This window comes from Pinus tabuliformis, chromosome 1_1 (genome assembly GCF_031772625.1).
Source record: "Pinus tabuliformis cultivar Carrire ecotype Pingquan chromosome 1_1, CPIR1, whole genome shotgun sequence".
Lineage (NCBI taxonomy): Eukaryota > Viridiplantae > Streptophyta > Pinopsida > Pinales > Pinaceae > Pinus > Pinus tabuliformis.
Window position 1 is genome coordinate 455,689,508 of NC_142297.1, and position 15,397 is coordinate 455,704,904.

The window sequence follows — 15,397 nt, forward strand, 5'->3', positions numbered from 1 at the left end:
ATCCATAACTGAATTATAAAAGGTACCTATAAATTAGTAAAAAAGTAAGAAAATATTAATGACATTGAAAAAGATAAAAGTTGATCATAAACCTGCTAGGAATTAACCAAATACATAATAAATGTAATAAATAAATAAAATACATAATAAATACTTAACCTAACTATTGTAATGAGCTTCAGGACAAAAGAACTAACCAACTTGTAACATGTTATCATCTTAAATGTTTACCTCATGAACATATCTAATATGTTTTAAAGAAACTTTCTCATTCAAGATAATCAAAATAGTTTCTCATTTAAAGTGTAACATGATTAAGAAAATGAATGGCCTTAATCAATAAATTCAGTGTTAACTAACCAACTTGTAACACTTTATCATCTTAAATGTTTACCTCATAAACATATCTAATACGTTTTAAAGAAACTTTCTCGTTCAAGATAATCAAAATAGTTTCTCATTTAAAGTGTAACATGCTTAATCAAATGAATGGCCTTAATCAATAAATTCAGTAGACACTAAGCTATCAGTCAAGTTATGCCCTTCATTCATTGTACTATGAAATTGCCAACCATGGACATGGGACTCTGCCATGGACGTGGACTCTGCCATGGACGTGGACACTTAGAGTCCCTGATGCTTTAATTTATAGTGATGGACGTCGACTCCCACTTTGCCGCTACTTTAATTTACAGTGATGGACTCGACTCCCACTTACTTCTTAGGTGGATGGATGCCACTTGTATTGCTTAATTAGGCCGATAGGCCTCCTTTTGAATCAGTTTTAGTCGTCTACGCTTTCATTTTCTGATTGATATGTGGCCTATGATTTTGTGTTCGACATCTGGCTACAGAGGATCTATTCTTTGATATATCTGGCTATAGTATTTATGTTGTAGAGGACCATCTCCCTGGTTATGCTATCTCTAGTTCCTCTAGCTCTCCAAAACCACAACAACATGCAGAACTACTCCCTCTATGATTTTAGCAGTGGAGGAAAATCAACAGAGTGGTGCTTGGAACCCCGAAACTCATCTCCCCTGGTTATGCTATCTCAAGTTCCTCTAGCTCTCCAAAACTGTAACAACATGTAGAACTTCTCCCTCCGTGATTTTAGCATTGGAGGAAAATCAGTAGAGTAGGGCTTGGAAACTCGGAACTCATCTCCCCTTTAGTGCATTTCAGCCTAGGTTGATGATGAATCATTTGGTATTTTCAGTACTTCCTAGACAGTTTTTATTCATTGTTTCGATTTCACAGTGAAGACATGGAAAATCCCAAATGCTTTCATAGTAGAGATTGCATTTAGATTATTTGGTTGTTCTTGCTTAATTGTGTTGACCTGCTTTAAAAATTTGCTAACAGGTGAAGAAAGGTTCCCCATGGACGGAGAATATGATCGGTTTTTGTATTTGTCTTATGTTTTCTCATTCATTTCTATATTTTTTTTATTCATCAATTTATTTTAAGGCGGTGTTTAAAAGTTTTGCAGAGACTTTTGCGTGATAAGAGGAAACTTAGGACAAAAAATTTGAACATGCCAAAGGATGTTCGTATACCTTTTGCCTCCATTTCATTAAGTTAGTTAAGGACCGATTTCTCTTTCTCAGTTTCTCAGAAAGAGAGAAATCATTCAGTCATTCTCGTTATACTCTCAGTTCTCAGAAAGGGAGAAATCATTCCGTCATTCTATTTGCAAGTACAAATTTCGTCAGTTTGTCAGCAAGCATTCGATAATTTCTCTGTTTACTTACAATTGAGTTATGTCCTGAACCTATAATCGATCGATAAGGATGCCCAAGGTAAACAGCTAACGCCGTGGAGGATGAGTGTTAATTTATTCCGTATTTTCCTATGCGCATTCTTTGGCAGGGAATTTTTATTTTATTTTGTTGTATAAAACCAGAGTAGTTTTATTGTATTCTTGATACTGTACCAGAGGTTACCTATTTTAATATATTATTTCACACTCGCAAGGGTTTTAATTTCTTGTCTAGAGTAACAGTAGTCGTCCTATGGTATTATTTATATAGAATCTGCAGGTTTTCATATTTTTTGGCAGTTGCTTGCTAATTGGTTAATTATTTGTAATAGGGAAAGAAGTGAAGAATGGAGCGCACTACAAGGAATTGAACATGACAAAGGTTAGGTTTGTTTTGGTTTATTTGAGCCGTGATTATATATAGATGTTTCTCCCGCGCAGAAATCATTTATTTACGCTGGAATTGCAGGAGAAAGGACAAAAAGTACTTGTTAGGTTGGAGAGGAAAAGACAGAGAATACTCACTTTGGTCAATTGGAAGAAAAAGGAGACACGAGGGTCGAGGAGAGGGTATGAAATCACTAACTTCTTCATGGTCTACATGTGGTCTCCTACTCATTTTGTGTGAAGTCGAGGTAGGCATGTGCCATATCACTGAATGGTCGTTCGTACGGCCTATTTCTTACTTTCCATTTAAGTCAGCAGCTAACCCTGTCCAAGATGGGGTTAAGTTGTTAACCCAATGAGAAAGTCTTCCTAAACAGTAGTAAAATGACCATATAGTAAAATAAACATATAGAAATATGTTCTGCCAACTTTGAAATTAACTGTTCATTAACTGTATAGTCATTATCTAGGCATAACAATGTGTAATGAATCAACCATCGACGACAATATGTTGTATCAGTGCTTCTGTTCTCCCTATGTCCTGCTTCAATCCGTAGAAACCATGTTTTTCTTCTTCAATCCGTAGAAACCCTGTTTTTTTTCTTCGAATACAATCATCTGGGTCGTCTTACTGTAATTTATAAGAGTCTCATATCATGAATTTTCATAGTATGCTTTGTCTCACAGCATGTCCCATCGGCGAAGGTTGAGTAACCTTGAGAAACCTGCATAAGTGTTCACAAGATCATGTTACAAAGAAATTGGGAGTTAATTTATTGTTACAAAGGTTAGAACATGGTATAGACATATTGCACTAAAACTTCCATGCATTCAAATCAGAGTGCAAACAACCTCTTCAAATTTTATCTGGAAAATAGTCTTCTTTCTCAAGGTGCCAGAATAAAATAGATTACGTGTAGTATATTTGTTCATGTAACATGAGACCAGTCATGTTATTGGTTTTCTTCCTTCCAGAACAAAGCATTCAGAAGCCAAAATTAAGTCCCAGGTTATAAATTGAATATTATTCCTAAATCCCACTTTCCAGTAGCAGCATACATGTTTAAGAGCATCACATATGTTCCAATGTTATATGGTTCCATATCAATAAGGCACTCTGCTGCAGGTTTGCCTATCTCCATATTGCCATACCTTTGGCAGGCACTAATTAGTATTCCCCACATGTGAGGATCACGCTCATGTGGTAAGTTGTTTCTTAAGTTCTCTGCCTTATCCATGTTCCCAACATGGGCAAGAAGATCATTCAGGTATAGTGGTTTGTATTTGGTTTGAGGCAATGCTCTTCACTGATGGAATGGAAGTTAACATGGCCTTCATCCACTAAGCCTACATGGTTGCAAGCAGAGAGAAAACGAGTGAACGTGACATGATCTGGTTTCACACCTACTTGTAGCATCTTCTCAAAGAGTTGGACAGCTTCCCTACCAAACCCAACCTGGGCACATGCACAAATCATAGTTGTCCATGAGACAATATGTTCAGGAAAATTCTGAGCACTTTATAAGATTTTTAGAAACATCGTTATAGTTTTGAGAAGGTTTAGACACAGAATTTACATATCATGGAATTTACCTAAAGCATTTTTAATTTATGCAAAAACATGTTAAAAAATTATGAGCTAAAAGGTCAGGTTGTCTTTAATAGTGGTGTGAATGACAATGTCACTCTCATATGCTATGCCCTTACTGTTGTTTCACCATAAAAATTTAGCCTTGTTAGATTACATTCCACATTCACATTGCTTTAAGCAGGTTTTCTTTCATCAAGATAATATACAGCGAAAAGTAGTTTTCCTTCTAGGAAATCATTAAATAATACTAATAAATAGTTTGTGGTATCATTCTGCACCCAAATAATTTCCCTACTTGTATTTCATTAATGTATCCTCTCTTTAAGGACCATACAAACTATTATTTTCCTCATATATACAAATACAATAGGAAAGAGAAGGTTGTACTTGTTTTTGTAGCTATGTTTGGTTCCTTATTTCAAACGGGTAGATGAGATATGCATTTGGTAAGCACTGTATGCGAGGCAGACTGTAGATGTTCCAGAGGCTGTAACAGATCGAGCTCTGATATGGTTTGGCTTTGTTGAGAGAGTGGCATTGAGCGTGTAGCCTGTAACAGAGGTTTGTTGAGATTTTCTGTTTGTAATGAAATAGGAAAAATCTGAGCTGATGACAACAATAGGAATTCAGGTACTAGATTATCTCCAGGTTGTTGGGAGGGAGTTAATGCCTCCTATATTTGATATGAGGGAATCAATGAGGCTGTTAGATTCTCTAGGCTATATAACAGGCAACCATTCGGATGTTTGCTAAGAGTGTGAGAGTTTTGTGAGGCTTTCATGATGTAATCTCCTGATTTGATTAATAAACTCCTGATGCCTATGTTTGGTGGACGTAGCCCAGATTGGTTGGGTGAACCACGTTAAAAATTGTCTCCTATGTGCTTGATTGTTCTGCTGTGTTAATTCTGTGTTTATTTAATTTTTTGTTGTGCACCTGATCCAACAATTGGTATCAGAGCTCTGTTGGAGGTGCTGAGATTGCATGTTGAAGGTGCGTGCTGGAGGTACATATGACTGAGTGTGGAGGGTGAATATCACTGCTGCGCGGAAGACAGACGGACCAGACCTGTGTGCTGGTGCGTGGATCGTTTGCTGCTACGTATACGTTGCTGTGCATTGTGATTGGAGGTGCTGCCTGGAGGCGCTGCCTGGCGGTGTTGCCTGGAGGTAATCTAACACCTGGTGCATTGTGGAGCTGTTCAAATAGCGTGGCGTGTATATGTATTGAAAAAGGTATGCTCAGTCGCTCAGTCAACAACGTTGATACATATGTTTTTTTTTTTGGAAACCGGCATGAATGGATTTGAAAACACACAGCGTGGATATATGTATTAAATACAGCAAGGATTTATTTTGAAAACGGCGAACAACGTGTTTTTGTTTTTTGTCTGCTGCGTGGAGGTAAAACTTGAAACTGCGTGGGTATATATTTGTACATTGCGTGGCAATGGCATTACATGGAAAACTGCGATTGTTCATTATTCGCGTTTGTTGATTCCGGAAGGCGTTTTAATTTCTACTATTCGTGAATAGCAGAATATGAACACTGTCTTCTATCGTTGCAAGTAACGAATGCATTTGATGTTGAGATTTTCTGTGAAACTATTTGTGGCAAAACCATAAATAAAGCATTGGTTTATTAGTGTAATTCACGATGGATGCTCAGTACCGACTGTAATTTTAGAGTAATTGCACAGTGGATGCTCAGTTTTTTTTTTATACTGCAATCTTGCACAGCCACAAGTCAGTTGTTTTTGTTTATAAAAACAAAAGCATAGGCAGTTTTCTTTGTAAACACAAAGGCATAGGCAGTTGTTTTTTTATTGCTGGTTGGATATTGGAGATTATTGTGTTTTTTTTTTGCTGATACAAGATGGCCAAAACACAAAGTGCCCGTTTTGAAATTGAGAAATTTAATGGCAAGAATAATTTTGAGATCTGGAAGGTGAAGATGCACGATCTGCTGGTTCAACAAGGTGTGGCGAAAGCACTGTTGGGAAAAAAAAAGGCCTCCTTCCATGACGGAGGATGAATGGGATGAGATGGACGATAGAGCTCTGAGCGCAATTCGGTTATGTCTGGCGGACAATGTTCTGTTCAACATTGTGTCAGAGAAAACCGCCGCAGGCTTGTGGTCAAAGCTTGAGAAGCTCTATATGACGAAATCTTTGACAAATCGAATTCTCCTGAAACGGAAGCTTTATAGTTTGCGGATGAAAGAAGGTACCTCAATTGTCGATCACCTGAATGTTTTTAATACCTTGTTGGTGCAATTAAACAGTCTAGATGTGAAATTTGATTCAGAGGATAAGGCAATAACTCTATTATGTTCTTTGCCTGAATCTTGGGATCACTTTGTTACTTCCATAAGTTTTAGTACATCAGAAATTCTTGAGTTTGACGATGTTGTTGGAGCCTTGTTGGCTGAGGAGACGGGGAAGAGGTCGAATGCAGACACCTCTACATCAGAGGTAATGATGGCCAGAGGTCGCTCACGAGAGAGACACTCCGGGGGAAAGCATAGCGACTCTCGCTCAAAGTCCAAAGGAAAGAAGCCAAAGATGAAGTGCTGGCATTGTGGCAAGGCTGGACATCTAAAAAAGGATTGCTGGAAGCGAAAGCAGGCTGCTAAAGAAGGCTCTTCGACAGAAAATAAGGAAGCCAACACCACAGATACAGGTTCAGTATCTGGTTCAGGTATGAGTGATGAGGTATTGTCAGTTAATGTTTCAAAACATGATCAACATTGGTTGTTAGATTCCGGGGCATCTAACCACATGTGTATACATAAAGATTGGTTTAAAACATATAGATCAATTGATGATGGTGTTGTGTACATGGGTAATGATGTAACATGTAATATTGTGGGAATTGGGAGCATACAACTGCAAATGTTTGATGGGACAACAAAAATATTAACTGATGTGAGGCATGTACCAGATTTAAGGAAAAATTTGATTTCATTAGGAGCACTTGATTCAAATGGATATAAAACTGTAATTCAAGGTGGAGTTATGAAAATCTATAAAGGTATCTTACTAGTGATGAAGGCTAAGAAGGTAGGAAATCTTTTTCAATTAGAAGGTAGAACTGGGTCAGATCATGTGTCTGTGTCTGAACATGACAATAGTTCCATTCACTTATGGCATCAAAGATTGGGGCATATGAGTGAAAGAGGATTGAAAATTTTGGCTGACCGAAAGTTACTTCCTAATCTAAGATCTGGAAAATTGGATTTCTATAAACATTGTCTGTTTGGTAAACAAAGTAAACAAAAGTTTAAAACAGGCAAACATACTAGTAAAGGGATACTTGATTATATCCATTCAGATGTTTGGGGTCCAGCCCCTACAGCGTCATATGGTGGTTCATCTTATTTTGTATCATTCATTGATGACTTTTCTCGGAAAGTTTGGGTCTACATGTTGAAAAAGAAGTCTGATGTTTTTACAGGTTTCAAGCATTTTAGAGCATTGGTAGAAAACAGCACTAGTAGAACTATAAAATGTTTAAGAATTGACAATGGTGGTGAGTTTTCCTCCAAGGAGTTTGACAGCTATTGCAAGGATGCAGGGATCGAAAGACATAAGACCACGGTTTATACTCCTCAGCAGAATGGAGTTGCTGAACGCATGAACAGGACTCTTCTAGAGAGAGAAAGGTGTATGCTGAGTAATGTCGGGTTGCAAAAGGAGTTGTGGACGGAAGCAGTGGCAACAGCTTGTTATGTGATAAACCGATCTCCATCAACGGCTATAGACTGCAAGATTCCACAAGAGGTATGGAAAGGACACCCTTGTGACTATTCTAAACTCAGAGTGTTTGGTTGTGATGCATATGCTCTAGTGCCTAAACATCAGCGAACTAAATTAGATCCGAAATCAAAAAGGTATGTATTTGTTGGGTATGGTGATGGAATAAAGGGATATAGATTGTGGGATCCTACTACCCGCAAAATCATCATCAACAGAGATGTAAAGTTTGATGAGTCCTCTCTTGTACAGTTAGATGTAGGTAGAAGATTGAAACAGGATGATGTATCTGATTTCCAGCATATTCAGTTTGATAGTATTTCTAATGATAGTCATAACGACCATAGTTCAGATTCTAGTCATGAACAGGTTTCAGAATCAGATTATGAACAGGGTTTAGATGGAGGACATGAACAGGTCTCAGATGGCGATCATGAAGAAATTCCTACAGATGATAGACAACCAATTGTGGAAGCACCAGAAACTTTCTTAAGGAGATCTGCAAGAATCAAACGTCGTCCGAGAAGGTATGATGATAATGTTACTTCAGTTGCTCTGATCGCTAATGATGATGAACCTTTGTGTTATCAGGAAGCTGTAGAAGGTTCAAATAGTGACAAATGGAAAGCAGCCATGAAGGAAGAAATGATGGCCTTAGGTAAGAATGGCACGCGGGATCTGGTTGAACTTCCCAAAGGCAGGAAAACTGTGGGATGCAAGTGGGTGTTCAAGCTGAAACGGGGTGTGAATGATACGGAAGACAGGTACAAAGCGAGACTGGTTGCAAAAGGGTTTTCTCAGAAAGTTGGCATAGATTTTCATGAGATATTTTCACCAGTGGTTAAAATTGTTTCAATTAGAATTGTGTTAGCATTAGTGGCTTTGTTTGATTTGGAGTTGCAGCAGTTAGATGTTAAGACTGAATTTCTACATGGTGATTTAGATGAGGAAATATATATGGAACAACCGAAAGGGTTTGTTCAGCATCGCAATGAGAAATTTGTCTGCAGGCTCAAGAAGTCATTATATGGCCTTAAGCAGTCGCCTCGGCAGTGGTATAAGAAGTTTGATTCTTTCATGTTGAGTCAGAAATATGTAAGAAGTGAATATGATCATTGTGTTTATTTTAAGCAGTTAAATAATGGCATGTTCATTATCTTAGTGTTATATGTTGATGATATGCTTTTAGCAAGCAAAAGCATTGAAGAAATCAACATGTTGAAGACTCAGATGGCAAGGACGTTTGATATGAAAGATCTAGGAGCGGCAAGACAGATTTTGGGCATGGATATTTTCAGAGACAGGAGTAATGGTAAGCTGTGGCTATCACAACAGAAGTATGTTGAGAAAATACTTTTGAGGTTTGGTATGAACAATGTGAAGCCTGTGTCGATCCCTTTAGCTTCCCATTTTAAGCTTTCTTCGAGTTTATGTCCTAATACAGATGAAGAAAAGGATTATATGTCTCGAATTCCTTATGCCAATGTAGTAGGATGTTTGATGTATGCGATGGTGTGTACGCGACCATATATTTCTCATGCAGTTGGGGTTGTCAGCAGGTACATGGAAAATCCGGGTAAAGAGCACTGGTCAGTAGTAAAATGGGTGCTTCGGTACTTGAGAGGCACAAGTAGTTATTGTATTTCTTACAATAAAAGTAGTGAATTTGTTTGCGGATATATTGATTCCGATTTTGCAGGTGATTTGGATAAGAGAAGATCAACTTCAGGGTACGTCTTTACTCTTGCAGGTGGAGCTATAAGCTGGATGTCAAAGCTACAGAATATTGTTGCTTTATCCACTACTGAAGCAGAATACATTGCTGCTTCTCATGCCTGCAAAGAGGCAGTTTGGTTGAAAGGTTTGCTTGGTGAGTTTGGTAGGTTACAGGATAACATCAGGTTACTTTGTGACAGTCAAAGTGCAATACATTTGGCTAAGAATCTGGCCTATCATAGTAAGTCAAAGCATATTTCAATCAAATATCATTTTGTAAGACAGGTTATCACTGAAAGGGGAGTTTCTCTTGAAAAGGTGCATACAAAGGAGAACTGTGCAGACATGTTCACGAAACCAGTTTTGTTGGAGAAGCTACACTGGTGTTTGGCTTCTCTTGGCTTGCAGAAAAGATAAAATAATAATAGCAGGGCATTAGGCGAATTGTTGTCAAGGTGGAGATCGTTGAGATTTTCTGTTTGTAATGAAATAGGAAAAATCTCAGCTGATGGCAACAATAGGAATTCAGGTCCTAGATTAGCTCTAGGTTGTTGGGAGGGAGTTAATGCCTCCTATATTTGATATGAGGGAATCAATGAGGCTGTTAGATTCTCTAGGCTATATAACAAGCAACCATTCAGATGTTTGCTAAGAGTGTGAGACTTTTGTGAGGCTTTCATGATGTAATCTCCTGATTTGATTAATAAACTCCTGATGCCTATGTTTGGTGGACGTAGCCCAGATTGGTTGGGTGAACCACGTTAAAAATTGTCTCCTATGTGCTTGATTGTTCTGCTGTGTTAATTTTGTGTTTATTTAATTTTTTGCTGTGCACCTGATCCAACAAGGTTGAACTAGAAAAGATGTGTTGTAGTGTGTAGAATAGTTTGAGTTAGGAGAGAGGTTGAACCGTTGAGGAGAGGTCTCATGGTGGTGGGAAAGGAAATACGAGTTTAGTAGGTTAGACTTAGATTTAGGCTAATTCTTTGGTTTTTTTTTTTTTTTTTTTTTTGTTAATAGAATGAATATCTTTCATATGTGGTGCAACTCAAACGTAAAATTTGATGACCCATCATAGTTGATTTTTCGTTAAAATTTCCCAAATATTAACAAATTTCAATGCCTTTTTTCAAATTTGCCCACTTTTGAACTTCACTGTTGAGATTTGGCGAATCATGTGATTTGGGTTGCATGGGGAAAGTATACACTAGAAATGAAGCTATGATGAAGTGCAGACTGAAAAGTGGGGATTAGATGGATGATAGTTCAACATTTCTCTTTTTATTATGCTTTGATTTGTTTTCCCTTTCACTCTGGGATTGATGCTGGAAAACTCTACCAGTAGTGGAACTTGTAGTATTTACTATTTAGTGTTGCAATGTTCCTCCAGACTCTATTGTTCTTTTTAAATTTGAAATGATTCATTTTATGGTGGGATGCCACAGTGTTTATTTCATGTTGGATAAATTGTGACACTGTTTTTTCCCACGGCCTTTAGTTCCATTTTGATTATTTATTTTATGACCTGCCAAACTGTTCAATAAATCCACGTGAATATTAATATCATTTTTGGACCTCAAGCAATATTTTTTGAAGCTAGTCTGTAATATGCTCCATTTATTTGATTGTTTGCATTCTGATGTATATTTTATGTTTGGATAAAGTGTTTTACTGATGAAAATAATTTATTTTGCAGTGATGGGAGGACTGTAATGGACGCAGTGGAGTTTGTACTTCAAAATTTTACAGAGATGAATAAATTATGGGTCCGATTGCAGCATCAGGTATGTTGCTGCATCCCATTGCTTAACTTGTAGTTTTGTAGTCATGTCCATGCACATCGGGGTCTTGCTTGCATGCATCATAGCATATAGGAGTGTAAGAGGTCATGCCAACCTGAGGTCATGTTCTTAACAGTACTTGTGCTCATGCAGGCAGTATTATGATTATGAGTCATTGATAAGGTTATGTGATGCTGAGTGCTAGGCTGCCAATTGGACTGTCTTGTCTGCAGGGACCTCTGTGGCTCTAAATTAAACTAACATCTACTGTTACTGCACACTGATAACGTGTTCAATAATGAAGTGTGAATATCTAATTGTGAGCAATATGTTGTCACCATAGCATTTTGGTTATTGGTTATTGTTATAAAGTACTAACACACATGTAGAATATTTCTACACCTTTCTGACCAAGTATAAGTTATGTAGTAGTATTAGAACCTGAAAATGTTAGATCCTTGTGTACCTTCAATTGATGCAATGATGCTTCAACCATATTGGTTGATTCCAAAAACAAAGTGTTTAATAGGTAGTATATCATCTAAATAGATGCCCTCCACGTGTGGGTTCATTGAACCAATAACATGGAGATGTGTGCAAGGGAACATATTCAAATGGAGATACATCAATAGATGGAGCACTCCAATGAAACAAATTCCATAATAAGTTGACTGTTTCACTTCTTAAGGAAGATGCTTATGCCAGTCCCTTGGTTTACTGGGTTCCTCAATTGCTGGAGGAATCGACCATTTGGAGGAAGATGCAAGTCTTTGGAATGGCCTATGAAGGCTGGAGTATCCACTTTGGAGCTCCACACATATTTGAAAGTGTTTATTGCAGAAGTGTTTACCCTTGAAGCACTTTTGGAGGATGGATGCTAAGCATTGAAGCCCTTTGTTTCCAACATTTATGGAGGTATCCCTCTCTTTGGGGGCTATTTCATGTAGAGTATTGTAAATGTGGCATAAAAAAAACCCAATTTTTATGTACAAAACCATGGAATAAGTTCTCCCTCTGGAAACTCTTTTATGGAGGTATCTCTCTCTTTAGGGGCTATTTCTTGTAGAGTATTGTACATGTGGCATAAAAGAAACCCAGTTTTTATATACAAAACTATGGAATAAGTTCTCCCTATGGAAACTCCTTTTTTTACCCATTACAGCCCTAGAGTCAGTCCTCCAACAACAATGCATCTTTCCACTTCAAAAATAATATTATTTTTTATTGCAACCATTAAATACTATGCAACAACACATATAACATAAAACTTAGAAGGTAATTGGATCAAATAAACTAATCCAACTTATGAATCAAATGTTAAACAAATAAATGAAACAAATAATCTGACTTATAGATCAAAACCTCAAATATTATGCAACTACACATATAACCATACACATATAACATAAAACTTAAAAGGTAATTGGATCAAAAAAACTAATCCCACTTATGAATCAAATGTTAAACAAATAAATGAAACAAAGAATCTGACTTATTATCATAACCTCAATGAGTATTATATAGCAACCTACAAGAATGAACTTATAAACAGAGCACTGGAATTAGGTTGTCTTGTGCCCTAAGAAATCGATCTATTCTAACTTATGTGCTTCTTTTATCCTACATCTTTAGATATTGTCATAGCCAGTGAAGTAATCAATTAGTATATAGGAACAAAGCAACCCCACCAATAATTAATCTTCTACATTGAGACTTTGGAGATATATACAAGTTTTATCAATTATTGTTTTCTTAACCTCAAACTTCAATATATAGGAACAAAGCAACCCCACTAATAATTAATCTTCTACATTGAGACTTCGATATATATAATTTATTTATCAATTATTATTTTCTTAATTTTGAAAAACCAAAGTAGTTTTTTTATCAAAATTCTACGAGGATTCTTTGTTAATCGAAGAAACAAGTAGTTGATCTATTTCATTATGTACTCTGCAATGCTTGATAACGAACTATGAAAGGTTCGTAACTTTGCTATAGCTGATCTATTTCATTATGTACTCTGCAATGCTTGATAATGAACTATGAAAGGTTCGTAACTTTGCTATTGCTATCACGAATGTGTCTTTTTCTTCTTTTTTTTCCCTTCTGTTTTCTTGATTCTGTCAACTATTAGGAATTATGGGTGTCATGCCCCTACACCTGCAGTAGTCTCCCAACCGCTTATAGCGAGGTGCAACACCATCGAACACTTTCTTTTCACCAATACTAATGTTCATGGACTACACCTAATTCACTTTTCCTTACTTAGTTTGTGTTTCGCAACCAAGTAATATTATGTTAGCCTTTATACTAATGAACACCTATATTCATTCATTATCAATAGCAATTATAAAAGAGAACAACAATTGCACAGTATAGAGGGAGGGGAAACTCCCTGAACAATGAGTCTGCCTAACAATATATAATAATCAATCTTTTTTCAATAGTACAAGCTTTATAAGTATTCTTGGCAAATTCCAAGTCTATACTTAGTCACTTTTACAACATTGGCAAATCAGCCTTTTACAATGTGTGTGCATTCCTTGCACGATGGGCGGGTGCTCACCTGAGCCATCAAGACACCCTTGTCAAGTCTCGGCACAACAACACAACCGCACGATCAACCCGGGCACGTCTTGCCCAACACCTTCACCTTTCACCGTGAGCGTTTCCACTAAGTGCGTTCCACCAAGGAGAGCGCATGAGCTATGCGCTCATCTCTCCTCGAAACTGCGCACTAGTACTTCTCTTCAAGAGCGAAGATCCTTGATCGAATGTGTTGTTGATTTGATGAGTTTGAATGCTCAACTCACAAGTGTATATACCCATCGTGGGGTGTGGGTGGGATGCCCGGCCGACCACCCACACACCCCTTCACATGTATCGTTTGGGTGCTCTACAAGTCGGCCACACCCTCATCGCCATAGGTCGGCCACCCTTCCACCATAAATGCTCAAGGCATGGGTATAAACCATCGCATAACACTCGGTCGTTCACCAAGTTAGCACTATTGTCGCATATCCATCGTCGCACGCTCGTGCCACTCGCGCCCGCCTGTGTACCGTGCGCCCGCTTGTGCATCGCGCGCCCGCCCGTGCACCGTGCTCCCGCCCGCATGTACTCGAGCTCGTGCGCCCGCCCGCCCGCCCCCCCGCCCGTGCGCCCGCCCGCCCGCCCCCCCCCCGCCCGTGCGCCCGCGCGCCTGCCCGTGCAGTTCAACTCGTACGCCCGCCCGTTTGCGCGCCCGCGCTCTTTGTCCGTCATGCAGCCCGGCTCGCCACGCCCAACCGCGCCCACTCGCCTAATCACGCTCGGCACAACGAAGGCCTTACATCCTCCTCCACTTGAAATCGTTGTCTTCCTCGACAACATATCATCTCGACAGCCATCTACCGAGATCATCATTACCCATGATGTCAACTCCTTCACATGCAGCAAACATCCTTGTAACATATGTAGAACCTCATCTCCATCATGTCTTCACCTTAGTGGCCAACTGTCACCAAGATAACCATACCAAGGTATATACCTCATCGGTATGCCATACATCAGAGATCATCTCAATCCATGATCATCGATCACCCTGTCACAATCTCCACATGGTGCTCTCCATCAAGGAAGGCTGGCCCTTCCACCAAGCTACATGCCCACTGCAACATATCGTGTCAACTCCATCATGTGTCATCATGTGAGCTGTTGCCATGATACTCCAAAATAATGCTAACACATCTCTGTACACTGCTAGCCCTCATGCCTGAACTAGTTGGGTAGCTAATCCAACTATCACGTCCAAACCATGAGAATGCAATCTCATGTCACCATCATTCGTTTCTCAAAACATCCTGCCACATCCTCAACTTGATAAGGAATTCATCTCCATATACGTGTAAGCCATGCTCAGGTCCATGAAGTAGTCCTCATCTCATCTGCAACATGTTGTCCATGATGTTTGGTGTCAATGTGCTACATGAAATTAGCCACATCTATCCCAACATCATCATCCATGTGTGTGTCTCCTCCATATGAAGAGATCATCTGATCAACCTCCAACTCTCGGTGTGCCACATCTAGGTCCATGAAGCAATCTCCATCATATCTACAATGTGTCATCCCTAAAGTCTGCCATAGAAACAAGTATACAACTATCTCATCTATCCATGTGTTGCCCATGATCATAGAACAATTAGCTCCCATGTGTCAAAAGTGGTTGAGTCTCGGCTCAACCCATGTCCAAGTGTTGCCACCAAGGCATCATCATCATTGTAACTTCATCACTCCAAAGTGTCTCATATCGATCCTCCACATCAAGTCACTCTTCCAAGCCATGCCCATACATGTACTTGAAAGTATGCACCCCATCCTGCATCAAAGTCTCTAACCTCAGCTTCTCAATGCATCAGATC

At 38.7% G+C, this 15,397-nt stretch overlaps 1 long non-coding RNA gene across 2 annotated transcripts; it reads left to right on the forward strand.

The window, feature by feature from the left end:
- Positions 1-667: 667 nt before the first annotated feature.
- LOC149213720 (uncharacterized) lies at positions 668-12,080 on the forward strand. Of its 2 annotated transcripts, XR_016250350.1 has the most exons (4): positions 668-2,144; positions 2,232-2,332; positions 10,907-10,994; positions 11,145-12,080. It is a non-coding gene; the product is annotated as an uncharacterized LOC149213720 (long non-coding RNA). The 2 variants fall into 2 exon arrangements; XR_016250349.1 differs by having other exon boundaries at positions 10,907-12,080.
- The last annotated feature ends 3,317 nt before the right edge of the window (positions 12,081-15,397 follow it).